Source organism: Bombus huntii, chromosome 2 (genome assembly GCF_024542735.1).
Source record: "Bombus huntii isolate Logan2020A chromosome 2, iyBomHunt1.1, whole genome shotgun sequence".
NCBI classification, from domain to species: domain Eukaryota; kingdom Metazoa; phylum Arthropoda; class Insecta; order Hymenoptera; family Apidae; genus Bombus; species Bombus huntii.
In genome coordinates, this window is record NC_066239.1 from 9,973,419 (window position 1) to 9,989,615 (window position 16,197).

Here is a 16,197-nt window from a genome sequence, read left to right on the forward strand (position 1 = left end):
AGGAAACCGTTTGCGTGTGGGCGAGTGCATTCGTTGGGCAACAGAGTCGGGAATATTCGCTTTTCTGTTAAAAAACCGGTGAATATAATTTTCTGAACGGAACCTCGACATTGGTCAGCGATGCCACCGAGAATTTTATACAGCGACGGCAAAAAGTTTCGTTTGGCTCGTAATTGAATTCGTTGGCGACCAACGAATCGTATAAATATTGTTGCTCGCGAACGATTCGAATATCGAAAATATTTTCATATCCCAAATATTTTTCTTTCCCCGGGAACGCCACGCTCGCATTAGATGCTGTAAAAACCGCGAAGAGATATTCCATCGTACGCAGTGGAAAAGTTTTTAACTTTTTGTCGTTCTTCGTTAGTAATTCTATGGACGAACGTGCGTCGTAATATACGTTGATACTGCATGTATAATGAACGTGCCAGCCAGGTGTGTGTATCGATTACTTCCAACATTCGGTTCGCGATATTGAAGTAAAAGGATTATGCATATCAATGGCACCAATATTCGGTTACCCGGGTATTCTGACCTCGGCGCGGTCCCAATCCATCGGTGAATCGGAGAAGGGCTGTAAAAGGTATAAATAGACCAAAATTTCAGATCCTCTGATTATCTGGCGAATGGTTTGAAAACGAGGTACGGGAATTGACTATTCCAAAATACTAGTTTTATTTAAGCAGATTATCGCTATAATGCGATTTACGAATATAAATGATCGTCTCCCTATTTATATGTTTGTACTACTATATATACTGTATCACGACATGCCGGTTTAATTATTGGTATTTGGATCCTGTACTAATGGGTGCAATATTATTTGACGTTGCTGAAATCTGTTTGAAATTAAATGAAATATAAATTCAATTTAAATAACGACAAATTTTTAGAACAAAATAGGATAACAACGTACACATATGTCTCGTTAAACTTTAATTTGTACAGTTAAATAGAAATATGTTAACAAAAATTTTAATTTGATTTTATAATTCGTAATCGTGAAATATATGATTGACGACTACTGGAATATCGTCCGTTATATAATAGTGAAATGGCAATGTTTGTAACATTTAAAGTATTCGAGAAGTAACAGTCACAGATTAATGTTAATGTTACTAAAAATATTTCTCAAACAATTGTTTCTAAATTTTTTGCTTTAAAACGTAAAAAGATTGCAATAACTGTCTACATGTTTTTTTGTAACACAAACGACCGCCAACTTCCTGCGCGCAAATAAAAATAAAAAGTACATCAAGCAACACAGTGATTAAACAACGAAGGGAGAAAACAGAAAGAGAAAGAGAGAGAGAGAGAGAAAACCCGTTTAAAGGATGTTGCAGCGAATAATGGAAAGTCTGTCGACGTTAAAGCGATCGACGGAATAAATAACTGATGGTAAGCGCACAAAGCGTGTACTGCGCGACTTCACATGTCCTGTAAAGGTATATACGCGGCGGTTGCAAGGACGCGAGGCTAAAAGGTAGTCACCGTAGGGATATATTCTTCTTCCCTTCCCACTTTTCGTATTTCATTCTCAGTCCAGGCTATGAAAAGCTTCGATGCACGCCGCCCGGGATGGGGCCATTTAATACATAGGTACATATGTCAAGCAATAAGCGAAGTAGATACACTGAAATCTCATATTCGCCCCGAAGCATCTCCACCCTTTCCGCCAGTAGAAAGGATATCATTTCAATAGATGCTACTCGCTCCTGTTCATCGACTGACAATCTCCCATCCACGAATATCGTCCCGTTAGTGTAAAATCAAACGAGAACCTAGGCAACATTTTATCAAGGATCACGTCGATCAGTCACACCGTTTTCTCTGCATCGATTTTGTCACGGTATCCGTTGCTATATAACCGGCAATATTAACTAATAATTTTCCTGGAATTTTCCACGATCGTTGACATTAATGCTTGGAATTTTGCGTGATAGAAGTTTCGTAAATTGGATCGTTGTTAACGGTGAAAGTAAACTTTTACTCTTGCACATATTTTAGTAGCGCTTTTCGAACAAACTGTTTATACAGGGCTATATGAATAGATGAGAGATATAGTTATGAATTTGTGAACGCATATATCGCCGTGTCATCGTAGCTATTTATTAACGAGATGAATATGTAAATGATGTATATTATGGATATGTAAATAAATCGATCTGAACCTTCAATTATCGCTTGGATTGTCCCGAAATAATGTTTTGAGATACCTTCAAGAGTTTTAAAAGCATAAGCCATAAAGGTATAAGAGTGTTTAAATAAAATTCATGAAACCATTCTAGAGAATAGTCGTGCAATCTAAGAGATATCGTCAAAGGAACATTTCACGTAGCGTTTTCCTTTTCTGCTATCGCTTACAAAAGAGTCCCAGCAGACTGTCCCAGTTTTCAAAATCACTTTAGATGCTTAAAACCTAATCCACTCCGTCCGTAAATGACAGAGATCCGAGGAACAAAAGCATCGAGATGAATACAAAAAAAGAAGATGAGAACAAAAATGGAAAACGGTACACGGAGGAAAAGTAAACCAGTGGAGACTAATTCCAGAGGAAAAAGGCGAGATGCAAACGTGTCGCCCTAGGCGCACTGCGACATTCTTGGGTAAACACGGTGGTTATAGATAAAAGCTTTCAGGGTTTCCCGGATGTTTTTAAATATGGGTTAGTCTCAAGCATACGACAACGAGAAAATAAGACAAAAGATACTTAGTCCTTGTTATTCGAATATATTACCTGGAACCAGCTAGACATCGAAAATCACGTGTTTGGATAAATACTTGAATTCAACATTACCGTATTAATATATTTTTATCCAACAATTGATTTTTTATGAATTCCACGATTTATTTCACGATTTCAGGAATTTCTGATTAAAATACAATACAATCGTATTCAGTCGAATTCGATTAAAAAAACCATTTTACGAGCAACGAAAAATAAATTCCGTGTGTTATTCCAGGAAAAATTTCCAAATTGATTGATAAAGATATTGAAAAACTTTTTGTATATTTTACCGACTAATATTTCCCACAATTTATGTAAACGAAGAATTTTATAAAATATTGCTACATCCAAGGCACGCGTTACCTGCATTTAATATTTGTTTCATTTTCCTAACGATTAATATACATTTATATGTAACAGCGAATTAAAGGATTTGTCGTTTATGTACGATCTCTTAATTAACTCAGGTAGCTTATATTTTACGTGTTAAAATTTCTCATTTAACCCCGTGTGAGAGAATCACGAAGTTAAATCTCTCGAGCTCGTTTGAGAAAGAAAGAAAGGTAGGCATGCTTAAGAGGGACTTTCGTTTAATTAGAAATTTCCATACCTCGAAGATGTCGTGTTCGGCAACGCGTCCCGACTTCCAGCGGCGTCACTCAATTATGCAACGTTAGTGTACCATTTGTGACGGTGTATGATTAATTAATTATGTAACGTAATCAAGGTAACGCGTTTACACGCCAAAGCCCATTCCACTTGTACGCACTATCGATGTCGTATCTGGTGAAGAACACTGTCTAGCAACGTTTTCGACGTACCGACGTATCGTTGCACTGGCATAACGTCGCGAGTCACGTTGCATCAAGAAACTACCTGCACTGTTCGAAACTCCCGCCACGCTCTCACGCGGTTGTTCCTTACGCCGGCTGTCACGTAAACATCACACTGTTACTCAACCACAGACACGTTTCGCGATAAATCAACACGACTTCGTAACAGCGTGTCGCGAACTCATTCTACGAACGCAGCGGGTGCCACGTAGAGAAGAAAACAAAAACAAGAGTCCCCCCCGGCCGGCAGCGACACTCGATCAGTCGTCAATGTCACGAATCAGCAGCGATCTTTGTCTTCGAGAATGTCAATTTCTCGTTGACTGCGTATTTACCGTACACCAGCTTCATGCTCTGACCGCGACTCCATCCACAAATTCGGAATCCTCGTTCGCACTAAGCGTCATAAATCCTCTCAACGAAATACCGTTGCCTTGTAATCGTTTAGTCTGGAGCAATCGCCGACAGACAGCACTGAAGCATGAATACCGCGAGAACCACACTGAACTTAACCTCGATTCGAGTTCGTCGTAGAACACACACTCGACGTTCGACAAATCCGAATGCTACGATGTCGCGGATATTCTCGTGGCGACGACACTTCGCGACACGATGTGCACATGTGACCGTACCGAAAGTGGGCCACTCGTCGAATTAAGCAGAAAAACGGCACGAATAAACCCGCGCGTTATTATTCGTCGTTCGATAATGATTTCGCGAATATATGGCTCAGCGCAGAAGCAAAAATTCGTAGGCTCTTGTACGATCGTCGAACGACGAAATAGCAAAAGGCACGGAGAGAAAAGGCGCGGAAACCCTCCGCTCGCGAAACGGCCCGGTGACTGAATCGAGCGGTGGACGAGGGACGAGCGACGAGGAAAACAGGCGAGTCTGTCGAAAGGGTGGGGGTAACTGGAAAGGGTGCCTGAAGATACACCCATGCTTTACGCATGCGTATACCGTTCCTTATTCCTTCTCGCTCCTCGTTCGACTGTCCTTCACATTTTTGTTCTCGCTTCCGTCTACGCGGTTACGCTCGTTTCCTCGCTTCACCTCACTCGCACACCTTCTTTCTCGTCGTTTCATCCTGGATCGTCTTTTCTCTCTCTCTCTCTCTCTCTCTCTTTTTCTCTTGATCACTCTTCGTAGGCGCACACGGGGTTCTTTAGGCTCGCTACGTGCCTTTATTACTGGCCATTATTTCCCCGGAATGTTGTTAACCGTAACACTACGAAATGATAAATTAATTTGTTCTCGTAGCGGCCTAGGCGGGAAAGTGTATCACGCCAAGGAGGGCTCTGCGCACGTTTTCATGGACGGGGAAAGTTATAGGGTGTGCGGGAAGATACAGTCGCGAGGAGGCTCGATATTGCCGACGAAGACTCGAGTATTCCGTCGATGTTACGTTTCAATTTTTTCCCTCGAATTCGCAGCTCCGTGAATGGATTAATTCGTATGATGAATTTCGTACGTATATGAGTTACAGTATAAAATACAGTAAAGTATAAGAGAAAAGTCGAATATTCCACGTAAAGTTTGTATAATTCAGTTTGTAGATTATATATTTATTTTGTATCTGTTTATGGTTACTTAGAGTTTGCATGAAAATCCTGATGATATCTTGAACATTAATTTTTTATAAGCGTTAGTTATGAAAAAGCAAGAAAATTTTGCATGGAGCAAAATAGATTATTTAAACGAGATTGCTGTGCTGCCATGTGAAATAAAGATAAGAGTACTTTCGCCGAAATAACATAGAAAAAGTAACTGTGTACTGTAAGAAGGCAAGAAGATATAAAAATTATCTAAAGCAGAGAATAAAGTGCGATATAAATATATTTTTTATAGATATTAGAAAACCGTACTATAGTGTAACCGTACAGGCTTGATTAAAAAAAAAAAAGAATACGTATACCTTTGACGACTATAAAAAAATTATTTTTCCTGATCCTATTATCCATTACACCACGCCAAGTAAATTCCACGCGATTACCCAGCAAAGCAAGCGTTTTTATATCTATTTTTAAAACGAAGCTATTACAATAAAGCCTCTACCTAAAACCATCGATTATCATAAAGTTCCGAATAAAATGCTGAAATCAACTCGTATAAAATCCTCTATTACCCCATATCATCCTAATTGAATGTTTCTATAGTACATTTAATATTCGTTACTTCTTTTTAAACGTGATATGTTGATATTGTTTCAATATTCTATCGTACGAGCTTATCGGCACGAAAAATACAGGACCATTAATAACGAATAACTGGACTGGGGTAAAATCTAAACGATCAAATAATACTTTCTATCGATAAATGAGGTCGATTAAATCAATTCATCTGCTCTATTTGGGTATCGATAGTGACCAGTTTCTGACTCGGTAAATCGCTCGATACGGCCGTGATCCACGTTCGCACAGTTTGTAGCAACAACCGGCTCGTTACCAACATGTTCAGCCAAAGCTGACAATAGGACTTCGTCCAACAGCACCTCTCTATGTTCCCCGTGGCTCTTGTCCGCCGTATATATGAGCGTGATAATCGTAATACAACGGATGAAAGACCGGACGCATAATAGTGACAGGGCTGAGAGCGTTAGTCGCGGTTGACGGAACGTAGTGCGTGTTGTTCCGTTCTCTGTAATCGATGGCTTGTCACACAATCGCGTTATCACTTTTCGTCCCGCAGCACGCGGAATCGTGCAGTACCGCAAATGTAGGAATACTGCGTGGCAACGCGTGTGCACGAGATTTTATTGCTTCCACCGATATCACTTTCGAATGAGCACATCGCATAAATTCGTGTCCAGCTTAAACGATGACGAGTGTTCCTCGATCGTGATCACTGACTCCCGTGTTTGACTATCGATACGCTTCGATTCATAGGATGAATCGTTGATAAATACCAACCTACGACGATATAACGTTTCTAATGCGTTTGGTTGTTCCATTGCGTATACATTATGTATCGTAAGTGCACACGGATGGGTACATTGAACAAGCAAGTGGTTTCATTATTAGCCAATGCAATTAACAAGGCAATGTCTTTAGGTCAGAAAATCATTTATGTTAATGAGCTACTGGTACGGTATACATCTAAGTACGCGTGCGATCTGCGTAATTCACGACTCAAAAGGTAGACTATCCTGGGTCTAGGGAATTTCGAGCGGTTGGCGTAAATATTTTATACTTAGCGAGAGTTTCGTTAACGTAAGTATACGACGTACTGGTTTTATTATATTGAGTAAAAATTTAGTTTATCTTCGTTTAACTCATTTAATTAGTTAACTTTATTTAGTTAATATAAATAAAGAATTAAATAAAATATCTTGTAACTTCTACAAATGTTATCAGTTCAGTTTCAAACTTAGTATAATCATGATAGTCGAATGTCGTAACAGTGCTGGCGAAATTTAAAAGTATTTCATACAGCACACATAGTATATTCATAAAAGGTATCTACTCTTTCATGCGCCTGTGTATATGTTTCATATTTTGGTTCACATTTTTTCATTCATCTTCTCTTAAGATGCGTTATTGATATCACCCTATCTTACATATCGAAAGCAGACGATATTTTACTATACACCGTGAAACGGGAGTATAAAATTCCTGTTCGTCCAAAGAAAACGAGGGTAGTTTCATTCTGTAGGAAGTATTTTGGAATTTATTTTCGTCTTTCAATTTCTGCTCCCTCGTAGGTTCCCTACAGATCCATTGAAGTATCGGGAATCGTGATGAAGTCTTCTATCAGATATAAAACCATTCAGGTCGCTCTTCAAACCCGATACACGACATATCTACGTTGCCACCAGTTTTCATGATCGTGTCGAATATAACGTGCAAAATGAAGAAACTCGACTTTCAATTAAACTCCAATTCAATTACACGTGTTCTATCGGATTCCTCTATCTCTGATTGCCTACTCGCGCAGACACCGCAAACGCTTTCCATCGTTCTTCTAGGAAATAATACGGTTAACCCCTTCCTACGTGCGATCCATCTACGTATAATGGCTTCTCTACGTGTACCTTACGCGAGCAAACGGTCTCCACGTAACGTTTATCGCCGACGATTCCGCGAAATTTTCCATTGGAAACGCTCGTAACACTCTAACTATGTTTTACGCGTTTAATAAAGTTGAAACGATTAAATTGTACGCACCGCGCTATCGAAATCAGCCGTGTATCTGATTTAAATGTATCAATTTTAACGATAATATTTCTTCGTTCGCAAGCTGCACTCGCGTACTATGCAAATTTGCCGTGTAAAAATGGAAACGGAATTATAACGATGGGGGCCGTGCGGCTTGAAGCACCCTTTACACTCGTCTACATTCATACAACCTGTATCCCTCTCGTAACCTCAAACCTATCTGGATTCTGCACGATTTAATGCCGCTTGTCAGGAGTTTACGACTTGTGCCAAGTCTCGACGGACGGATGCCCTTTTCCATGCCCCCTCGATCTTACCACTCCAGCCGCTGATTAGGTAAATAGCCTAAAGGTTCGTCCCTTACGTCTCCATATCCGTCACTGTACCAGGCTCAGGGTCTGAAGAGGAATGTGATTGCATATGTATTGGCGGTGAACCTAGTAAACTGATAGCCTTCTTCCTTAGGGACGTATCAACGTGGAAAAACATGTGATAGCCGGAATGAACATGGGATCTGAAATAACGATTTCCAACTTTTCCGACACAACCGCCCTTACCTTTCCCTCGTGAAATATAGACCGAAATGTAACATGAAACGATTTCGGGTTATTCCTTTCGTTTTATCGAATCTTCCTCATATTCTTTATTCAAATTAGTAGAATATACTTAAGTAAAATCCGTATGACAAAATGTTCCAAGAAATATACGTAAAATAGGGAATATTGATTGAAACTTAAATTTATTTTTAATTCGTGCACTTGTCGACGAAACTAGGAACACAAAATCGAACTTCATATGTTCCGCCAGTGCAATCCTCGTGCACGTGGCAATTATTTTAACCCGAAGAGGAGCACCAGGTCGGACAAACGAAATTACCCATAACGAAGGCCGAGAATGTACCGGGTTAGCTTCACAGCTCATAAAGCTTCATTTTTCTAACCACAAAAAGCTGTAGAACCGAGAGGAAAAAACTACTGCTCTTGTCTGCAACGTCCCTGGACGATCTGACATCTTTCTTCCTGGTATCTCTCTCTTGGTCAAGCACTGGCTCCTTCCGTATCCCGTTTTTTTTTTTCATGGTAGCTGGAGCTCGGTGTCGGTATTTATAGCGCGGAGGAGCCGCAGAACACTGAGAAAGCTGCTCAGTGGGTGGAAACCACCCCGACCGAATCCATGAACCATTTCTTCTAGCAACGCTCCAGCGTAACTTTAGCTTCTGTCGGCCGTAACGCGCATTACGGGAAACTGGCACATGGACACGGTATAGTCGCGGCTAAAAGCCTTAATCGCGGTCACTGTTTCTTTTCTCTATCAAAGAGAAGAATCGTCCGACGTACGATGGTCTGTGACTCTGCAGCTTTGCTAGCACGGAGACAAGCCACGTGTTCTTGCCTTGATGTGCTTCTCAATCGGTAAAAGGGTGTCGAGTCGATGCTACGCGTTAGGTCATCTACTCCCCCTCAAGTCGTAGATCATCCCGAACAGGCCAACTTTCCGCTGGATGCCCGTTAAAAAGTTTCACGCAGCTCGACGAACTTTTCGGAACTTTCAGTTTGCGGTCTCTATCCTTGATAAATGTTGGAGTGTGGTTTACATGCCTTGTATCGTGCGTAACGGATGGTTCGTTGTTTAGATACATGGAACGGGCTCGTTCCAACCATTTTTTCAATAGAACCAGAAGATAAAAAAAAAGCAAGGGCGAAAACCTCTCGCTTTTACACGCAAACGAATCCCGAATTTGGTTTACACTTTACTCAGAAACGAATGATCGGTAGTTTCCGAGAAATGTTTTGGATTGGTTTCCAGGTTATCTCATGGTCGAAATTACTTTATCGTACACGTTGGGTTCACCTGCCTCTTTTTTTCGATCCATTTCTCCGCGCTTACTCTACTCTGTTTTCTAAATCTTTCTCTCTTTTGGTGATGCGATACAGTTTTATCGATACACTGCGAGTGTGCGTGGTTTCTTTCGTCCGAAAAATCGTTCGTCACAACGAGCACCACTTTACTTCCATTATTTTCACCGGCATTCGAGCAGTTAATATTGGAATCTCTCCAAGTATTTCACAATTCAAATGGCATCTTCGGCCTTCTACTTTCCACAGTCGGTATAAACGGCGTTTTGCATATCTCTAATTGCACTTTCATTATACGGGAACGTTGGAATGCCTTAATGAATTGGTCCATTATGACACGAAACCAAGCCACAATTCTCGACACGATGTTAAAACAATCGCAAATATATGCACGCGCAAACACAGACGTTTTGTTAATATTTACTTGCGCTTCACTTTCGCCTGATAGAACGATTTTTCGCTTGGGAGGATACGACGAATTAAACGTCGCGCGGGTTACGAAGAACCAGAAGCAGAAATGCATTTATACGATACCACATCGTTCAACCGTTCCGTACCGGTCTAGCATTTTTCCGTTTAAAATAGGTTTGCATAAATGCACAGAAAGAGAGAGGCGAATGGTCGGAAAGAGTGGCCAAATAAATATCAGGAAGGAAACGGTGGAAACGTCGAGAGGTTCGTGTATAGCGTGCCTCGGAATTATCTGCGCGGAAGCAACGAAGATCGTTCAAGTACGCGAAGGCAAGAATTCCCCAGCCAGTTTTTCTTTTACCCTGGCAACTCGATATTGCTCGGGGTGTACTTCACCGAGCAAGTTTGACATACAGCGGCACGCGAAAGTATTCGAACATTTACCACAGAAAATTTTTATGAATATATTATGTGCGTTATACGAAATGCACGTAATATATCGTGATTATATTGGTAAAGTTTGAAACCAACCCGAAAATACACATAGAAGTTACAAGATACTTACCGCAAGCGTATATTTAATAAAAAATTAGTATACAATGTGCTATCTTACATAGAAGTATTAAGTAGTCCCATTGAGTATTAAAGCTTATTAAAGCAATAATAGTTAAATGACTATTTAAATACTTTCCTGATTTTTGCGAAATATACATATATTAAACTTGCGCTAAATATCTTGTAGCTTCCATGTAGATTTTCAGAATTGTTTGAAACTTTACTCATGATAGTTATACTTTACTTTAATCAGGATAGTCGAATTCGCTCAGAACGCTAAAGAAAATTCAGAATGTTTCGTATGCGACATATAATACATTCATAAAATATTTCTACAAGTATTCGAATACTCTCGTGGGTAACTGCAAGCAATCCCTCACATGTACGTCACATACATACACATATATGTATGTATGCGCGTCCTTTTAACGAGCTGAAAGTAACCAAGATACGACGGCATGATATGCCTAGCGACGTATTGTGCCCTGACATTCATTCCGGGGGTGCATGTAAGCGAACACACGTGAACTTACACGCGAGTACACACGAGATGACGCTTGCTCGTAGTGGTTCCAGACGTTTTCTCGTACACAGAGCTCGTGCACATGATCGTTGTAGCGTTGGCTAGCGCTCTCGGACTAACAGACCCAGGGCTATCGTACGGCCACTCGAGACGGCTGTTAGCATGTTGACTTAAGTGCCTACAAGGATTAACAAGCCAGCCACTTTTTGTCCAGCTATTTATTTTTTCTTTTTCTACAGCATTCGAGGGATGAATCTTAATTACGGTCGACCATCTATGTACACACGCGAATGCTTGAATACTTTAACAAAGAATTATTCGAAACACTTCCCTCCCTTGACCGACTGTACAGTTACATCCAGTTTGCGGTCGTTCGTGTCGTACGCAGCGTGACGTCGTAAAACAACAGGAAGTCTGAACAGGGCATTAAAAAAGTTCCAGTGAAAAACGTCCGTACGTAAATAGCCTCTTCCATGTTATGCGAAACTGATAAATTCAGTTAACGAAGCCATATATTAACGACCTGATTAGAGGTAATAAAGTTACGTTCCCGCTTTCTTCATCTATTGTTAACCACCGTATACATATATCGTGAAACCTTCCCGGTATAGAAAGTTCGTTAATAGCTTGCAGACAAAGCTTTACTTAGGACAGCGTTTCTGAAATACCTGCATGCTGGAATAAGGATGGAAGGAGGGATGGGTGTCGATGTCCAGGTGCACGGTCCTCGGCGACATGCGAAAAATGTAGAAACTAGAGTAGATGGGCTGTCAGGTTACCGATGTTCCCTCTGGGACTCGTCAAACGTACGGAAAGATGGCAAACCTACTTTTCCAGAAGCTCGGATGTCTCCGCGTTCCCCGAGGGTCAGTGATAAAAACCAAGACCAGTCAGCAATCGACAATGAAGGCGCCTTACCTCCCAGCCCTTTTCGACAAAGGGTCCACGCAGGCTGTGGTGGTGGACGACGAGCCCGGCGACAACTCGTAAACTCTCGTCGATTATCGTCGATTCATGAAACAAGGGGAAATGACAAGATCGAAAGTTGAGACTCGACGATTTGCCAGGGATCGTCGATGCAGCCAAAAGGGTGGAGCATAAAACGGCTGAATAGAGAAAAATTCTTCTGGAATTCTGGTTTTTTTTTTTGGCGGGGGAACGTTTCGCCCTTTCATACGCGACGCGACTACTTCCCAAAGATTTCCACCACAAAAGACCCTGCGTTTCTATTGAAATGTTACAAAAAGCGATTTGTAACTTTCCCTGTCAGCCTCGTTCCGCCACCGAGACGCAAATCATTCCTGAATTAGAAAATAGCGCGCACATTCGATGTTCCATGCCCAACCATAAAAGTCGATACGATAGCAAAACGAGCAAAGAGGGAAGAAGCTATCGGACATAACTTTCTCATAAAATCGAATCGTAGACGCGCGAAACGTTCGCGTTTTTCTGCTGACGTTGGTTCTGTCGTACCTCGTGGCCACCCGTCCTTCCTGCCTGCTCCTATCACAATTCGTTTAATCAACGAACAATGGAGCTTCGAAAACGAATTGTCATGCAAGCGGAAGCGTGTTTGACGCTATCGAAACATTCCAGAACGGTAGCAGCAACAATCGTGTACTCAATGCCAGGGCAAACATGACGGATTAGAGAGGCATTGTTGTAAGGAATTCGGGGATGAGACAGCCTCGTTCACTCTTGTCCAAAGATGAAAAGAGAAAGGGAGGTGGAGAACACGAAAACGAGAGAAGTGAGCGTAGGAGAAAGAGGGAGACGAGTTAGTCCACGAGAAGTGGATGGGAAGGTAGTTTGGGATTTTGATTGAGGTCGGAAGTGCGTCGAAGGGATGAACCAATATATCCATTGTTAGGATTGTGGAACTTCGGTACCATAGCTTTGCCGATCACGAGTTACTTTGCACAGCAGCAGTGTCGCGCACACATAGGTAGCCATGATTGTCAGCCCATTCACGCATTTATTTGTCGTCGAATTGTAACTGGTGGAAAACTACGTAGACGGAGAAAGAATGACGTGCGCGCCGGTCCATCGATCACCGGAACGATGAAGCTTTTTCGAATAAAATAATACGCCGTATATTTGTGTCAGTATGCAAACACGGAATCGAAGTGCAGCGTAATGGAAATTCTCTGCTCCGAAAGACGGGTTTCCGTTAAACAATATATTTTCAGGGAACAATATTTAATTAACGCTGAGTTCCTTCTCGTCACCAGAATCGATTTTTTTATTGTTTGCTCTCAAAGTATAAAAAGTTCTACGTAATAAAGAATGAATGAAGCTCAATGGTATATCGTAATATAATATAGAAACGATAATACGACTGTACCATTATTAGATATAATCCATTCGATGGAACTTTCCTTTCATACATTTTTCTGTTGATGTAGATTGATTTCTATATTTTGGAAACCACCATTGTACTCCTAAAATTTATTCCTTTCCTTATTCTACAATTTTTATCTTTCTGAAATTGTTTTAGATACGTCAGAATTATTCGCGATATTTCACCATCCAGGTAAGGGTAATTAAAACGTTATGCGATCGATCGAAAGATTAAAAGCACAAAATCCTTGGGTGAAGATACCACGGTATCTTACACTAATGCGTCCCGAAACTCACGCTACGCTAATATTCTTGTACGCCATACATTTCACCGTACACCGATAATCCTCAAGATAAATAGGTAATTAATCGAGGTTGCCTTCTATCACGCGACGTAGCGTTGCGCACGCTTAATGCCTCGGGTCAAAGCACGCCGATCGACGCCGGCTGCTAACGTATTCACCCTATAAATAGCAACGCGAAAACTGTTTCACGAAACAATATTAACAGCACTGGCAGAGGAATCAGAGGAATCTCTGTTCCCTTTCAACGACTTGTCCTAGCTTTTATTACTCTTAGAGCTTTCAATCTGTTGTCTTGTCGTTCCAAAAGTATCGTAATACCTTTAAGAGGAAAAACACGAATACTATAAAGCTACGACGCGATGAACCAGCTTCTTTCTCTAACATGCAACGCCAGAGGAGAATACATTACGCGAAATTAAATTCACTTCTTTCCACGTCGGTGAAGAGAAAAGGGAAGTTTCTTCAGGGTAGAGAAACGAAGCTAGTCCCTCCGGATACGCGCCTCATCGACGCGACTGCGTGCTAATCGGCGCGATCGAATTCAGGACGAAAACGAACGAAATGGAGCATTAAATAGATCGTAAGTTAACGCCGTCTCGGCTGAAATTCTGAAATAAATCGTAGCCGATTTAATTAAGTTCGGCCGTGTAAGGCGCCTGCCTTAGCCAGACAAAAAACAACCGAACGAAAGAAAAGTGACCGAGAGACAGGACAAGGGGAACATCCAGGATAAAACTCCGTGGAGGACCGTGAACTTTTTCGATCGGTTCCAGAGCAACTCTGTTTCCGTAGTTTCTCAGAGACACGAGTTTTGGGAAACTCGTCCTCCAAACTGTTACTCTTTTACTTTCTTTCTTTTCGTCGCATGACATTCGTCTAGGAAACGTTGATCAAACGTGGTAAGTGTAACGAAAGAGAATATACCCGACCAGACAGCTGCAGCTTAAATGGTATGGAATATCTGTCGAACTGATTTATCTGGAAATGTTCCCGTTTGTTCATGCGGACGATTAATATCGTGAAACTTTTCAACTTATTGGCTATTGAGGAGGAAAATGAAATGACAAAGTCCAGACGAGTCAATGGGAAAGAAATTTTAAAAGGAGTAGCTTCTTAAGTTCTTGCAAGTAACTTCTTTGTAATAAATGATATTTAATTTTTATATTTGTGCCGTTCAGAAGCCATATTGATCAGTTTCATAAGTTAAAAAATACAGCAAAGTGACAACGTTGCGAACATTGTTTTCTAAATTTACTTAAAAATTTTCCAATACTTACGTCACCTTGCAATGAACAAACTCATGAAAGTAAGTCAAAGGTTTCGTGACAATAATAAACCACTTATGTAATAAAATTAAGAAATTAATCAAAGTGAATTCATCGGGTTACCTTTTGAAAGATTCATTTATACTGTTCTATAGAATATTGTTCTATAATATTACTCTATAGTACTTTTAGGTTGAATTGTGTTTACAAACGTTATGCCAAACATTTTGTTGAATGTAAGATTCGTTGGATATCTTTGAAATGGTTTCAGAAATGATCTAGTAAAAGCGAAAATCGTATTGAAGTACAATAAGTCATATCATTATGTGACTTTTATGCGTAAGTTTTTTTTAATTAATAAAACGGAAGAGTTTTTCGATCATACGCGTCAATGGTTTTGAAAAAGCTAGAGGGTTGATGACATTCAACGCGAGAAAGTAAGCAGACAGATTTCAAGACGCGATAAATAACTATCAAGTGCTTAGAATCAAACTGGTAATTTATTACAAACTATAGTATAATGTTCGTGCGTGGAACTTAAAGTAAGTCTATAACGTGCGGCCACTTACTCATTATCAGCAATTTCGAGATTTATGCGAACTAATAACGTGCGTGCTCCGAGCACTTAATTTCGAGCCAATTTATATATCCTCATTCTGTTAAGCATGGCTTTCAAATTAATATCAATTAAAAATGTTTGCTTGTTAAATGCCTTAAATTATATCCAAGTATGTTTACGTGATAAATTATTGTCGAAAAACGAGAACCATCGTAAAATAAATACAAATAAACTTAAGTCTTTTATATTCGAAATGTTTACAAATTTATACAAAAAAAGTAATCACCATAAAAAAAGTGGCATACCGTTCGAAAATGAAAAAAAAGAACTGAATTCAATGTTACGGTTGGAAATTAATTCAGTCTACGATAGTGAAGGGGGTTGAAAATTGCAGTGATTTCCAGCGCGATAAGCGAAAAAAACGAGCGATATGAAAAACGCGGAGAATCGATCGGCTTTTCGGCGCTTAGGGGCGTCAAAAATTACAATGCTCGTGGAATAATGAGTAGAAGAACGAGCTGTTGTGACGCGATATAGCCGAGATTCACGCGCGCCTTCATCATTCCGCTCAATGACGCGTCAAACGCAATCAGAGTGGAGATTACCCCGACGAGGCCTGGGGCTTCGCACTTCCCATAACCATATCCTACCCGATAATCCAACCA

At 40.5% G+C, this 16,197-nt stretch overlaps 1 protein-coding gene across 2 annotated transcripts in view; it reads right to left on the reverse strand.

Annotated features, from left to right (window-relative positions):
• LOC126878065 (semaphorin-2A) overlaps positions 1-16,197 on the reverse strand; it is a 557,194-nt gene that overhangs the window by 456,565 nt on the left and 84,432 nt on the right. The window contains exon 1 of one of the 2 annotated variants that reach the window (XM_050640490.1): positions 3,342-4,405. The exons of the other annotated variant lie outside the window; for it this stretch is intronic. The gene's annotated coding sequence lies outside the window, so the exon portion shown is untranslated. Of the gene's footprint in view, positions 1-3,341; positions 4,406-16,197 lie in introns of those variants that run through there. 2 annotated transcript variants of the gene reach the window in all.